The sequence below is a fragment of the Megalobrama amblycephala genome, linkage group LG7 (assembly GCF_018812025.1).
Source record: "Megalobrama amblycephala isolate DHTTF-2021 linkage group LG7, ASM1881202v1, whole genome shotgun sequence".
Classification (NCBI taxonomy): domain Eukaryota; kingdom Metazoa; phylum Chordata; class Actinopteri; order Cypriniformes; family Xenocyprididae; genus Megalobrama; species Megalobrama amblycephala.
The window spans coordinates 23,703,594-23,707,664 of record NC_063050.1 but is presented as its reverse complement, the minus strand read 5'-3'; positions in this window follow the sequence as shown (position 1 = coordinate 23,707,664).

Sequence of the window (4,071 nt, the reverse complement as noted above, 5' to 3'; positions counted from 1 at the left end):
AAACAAATAAGCATCCAAACAACAATAAAAATGTAGGTATTAAATGACACAATAATAAAGCAAAAGGCAAAGTTATACTTAAACATCTGTCTAATGTATCATGATTCGTCATTCCTGCTCATAAATTGTAGATAACATAATGCTTTAGTTTTCCTACAGATCATCTGGAATAATCTTTTTACACACCCACAATTCCAACATTTAGAGAAACTAGTTGCATTGCACTATTCCTACATGATATCATAAAATTTAGTAAGTATTGTACAAGTTGGTTCTCTTTTCATAGGAGAAGAAAGCATGTGTCTAGAAAATAAGACTCTGCTGATGTTGTTTAAAGTAGAAATTACTATTTAATTAAACTGTACATACATTACACGCATGGTATATCAATGTATAGAACATGCCGTTATTGCTGCAAGAAAGTAGTTTACAAACTTTAGAATAGTAATTGCAGATTTGACTTAGTGAATATTGAAAAATATGTATTTAAAATGTATGAACTGATTATCACTTGACACTAGAGGGAGCTGTTCACACAGTTTGTAGGTCTTTAGAACTTTTATGTGATGCTGCAAATGTAATGTGTTGAATGTAGGCCAAGTTATTATAATACATATGCGATACATTTGGTTAACAGTTAATAAATATATGTAGGTTCTTTTTGGATTATTTTTTTTTTCGGATATTTTATTATTATTTTGGACTAGTTTTAAAAGACATTTTATGATAGAACAAGGTTGAGAATTGTGAAAGCCCAGGAAAAGATGTACATATCTTTACTGCTTAAAATATAGGGGAGACTGGGTATGGTTGTAACCAGGGCTGGAAATGGCTGAGATTCACTGGGGGGACTCTATATGGGAAGGATTTTTATTTATTTATTTTTTACTTTCAATGACTTTTCAGACGTATTTAAAAAAAAAAAAATATTATACACTTATATAATCTGCTAACATTAAAAGGCCTATTTCATGTTTCCTCCAAACAATATTTTCTTAATTATCAAGCAAGCACATTAAAAGGTCAATGAACAACATTTATGAATTGTGTGTGGCACAAACATGTTCAATCAACAGAATCTTTGCTTGGAGAAAATAACCTGTTTGATTTTGGCCAAATTAAAGATACATTGACTAGGAATTTGCATATGTGGTACATACTGAATTGAACAGGTCACAAACATTTTAAATACATTTGTCCTCAGGTTAAAGAAAACTGAATGTTTTGGATGGCTACCACTCAGTTTAGTATACTTTGAAAATTAACCATTACACATTTAAAGGGGAATCCAGTTTTAATGCAAAAGGAAGCTGATGTGCATTCTAAAAAGCAAAATAATTTGGATAATAATGTAAATATAATAACATTCACTCATCCCTTTTCTTAAACAATGGTTAAAAGGGTTGAGATGTGATGTTTATCATTTTATAAAACTTCTTGTTTTGAGGATGTTACCATAGACCATAGAGTTTTTTTGTTTTAAAAACAAAAAACAAAAAAACATTGCTACCTGAACATGCAGTTTTATTCTGATATTCGCTGAAATAATTTCAACTGCTGAGGAAATTACTCGATAAGCTGCAAGATTCTGGAAATTGAGAATCACATTTTTTTAAATAGTGTTCACAATTCTCCCATGATTCTGATTAGACAACAACAACAAAAGAAAATGTAATTTACTGATTCTGACATCATGTTAGTTGCTGCAGTCTATTTACAAAAAACATTAATTATTTTGAATGAATTATCAAATCGGTTTGAATAAATGACTCAATTACTCCATTATAAAGATGTCACTTGTTTCATAGATGAATCAACGTTTTTGAACAATTCTTTGTAATGAATGAATCAATGACGAATACATTTTTAACAATCATTTGTCGCCACCTACTGGTGTAACGATGTAATTGATGCAATCTTTATTTGAAGTATCAAGTTACTTTCAAAGGGTAATTTACTCTATTTTGTTCTACTCTATTTTGTTCACTTCCGTTTGGGATGGGGGACTGGTTGTCTTCCTTGGTTGGGAGGAGTTTGGGTTTGCTCCCTCATGAGTTTTATTTATTTGTTTGTTGCTTTATTTTTGCAAAATGGTCCACACATGCAAAGTTGGTTGATAAAACAACTGCAATAAAGTAACAGCCTATAGTTAACAATTAATTGTTTACAAAGTACCATGGGAAGTCAAACTATCTACTTAAAATGTTCTTATACCAAACTTGTTGATTCTTGGAGTACAGCTAGGTTTTTCCTAATAAGCATATCTGTCATATTAGCAGAACACATTTTACACATGAGGAAAACTAATGTTTAGTCAATAATTCAAGAAGATACATGATTCTAACTTCTACTTGGCCTTATGAAAAAGTAGTTCTTGTAATTGTTTAACCATAGCATTTGTTACAATAAGGATATAATTAAAGCTAGACCATTGATGGCTCCTCATTGCATACTTAGGGCAATGTTCACTTTTTTCTCTCTTTTTTAAATCTATTGCCTTAATAGATTATATATTATAAATTCTTGAACAAGTTAGTTAAAATGTACCACAATAAATACAATAGAACGTGATAAATTCTAGGAAAGGTGGTCATGAGAAGTTTGAAAAGCTTGCAGGATCATCATTACTGGCTGTTTTTAGATCATGATGACTTTCTCCATAACGTTTTACTACATTCTGAATAGAACTCAAATGAAACCCATTTGAATTCTATTGAGAACGTTCTATTTTATCATAGGAACAGCTCGCGCAAATCTTATCACACTTTTGGAGCGCGCTGGTGAACGCGCCTGCGGTGATTCGCGTGTGGTGTGCCACTCATGCTTATAAAAGCTCAGAACACGCGATTTATAAAATTAATTAACGGCCTGATTCTATGTTTCGGTGTGGTGGTTAGATCGAGTACGGGCAACATGGGAGAAGTGCTGGTATGCAAGACAAAGCGTGGGTATGCTACAGATTAAAGTACCGGTGCGTACCGGCCCACTTCGAGCACTGAGTAAGATCGCGTGGGTGTTTGAATTCAGATTGCGATCTTTTTATGATTAATCATGCAATTTTATTGCGCTATGTTTTTGCACTGAATCGGTTTCGTTTTCGTAGGCTATTGAGTGTCAATACAGAAATCCCTTCATTTCTATAAAAAAATCAAACCAAATTTGAACTGGAACGCCACCCCCCCTTGAAATTCACTCCGGGGACGCCGTCACCCCCCATTTCCACCCCTGGCTGTAACATGGGGAGAGTTGGAGTTGGGGAGAACACCACCAATTCCACCAATAATAATTTAATCATCACCATTATTCTAATACAGCTTGCTAAACACTGTCTGACAGGGGTGGGTTGTAACACATCGTTAAAAAGTATTACAACCATCTCCTAACATACAACTAAGAACAGTTTATTTTTAATAATCTAACAGAATGCCTACACAGTGGAAAAGAAGGACAGATAGATGTGTGCCAGCCAGTGGAAAAAGGAACTAATGAGGTTTCAAAGAAGGGCAAGTCAGTCAGATCAGCTGCAAAGAAAATGTTGAAAGCCAGTGGTCAGGATTCTGAGACCTCAAACAATAAAAATGTTTATGGTTCCCAAAGATAACGGGAATGAGCATTGTGTCAGTTTTGCTGACGCTTATGGGGAAAACTCCTGTTTTCTCAGAATCCTGAAGCCTAATTGGTTCATGTCTGTGTAACTGCACAGACAAATGGCATTTTAGCTGCCAGAAAGGGTGGGGTTGACTGCCTATATAAGTCACGTAGAAATACCGTATATCCGTATATTCGACTGAGGAGCGACTAGATTGACTCGCTGGGCAGTGTAGTAGCACAGTAAGCTACTCAATGCTCGTTCCCTTTATCTCAGGGAACTGGGTTACGAATGTTTATGGGTAACCATAAACATTCACTTTCGATACGGTTCACTTGCATTGCGTCAGTTTTGCTGACGCTTATAGAAAACTTAATCCAATAGCTCTGTGCAACAAGCGCAGAACAGAAGCCGCTCTGTGAGTCGACAACTTGGGGGTGATCGATTGAGGGCCCCTATCAGCTGCATAAAGAGAGGCTCAG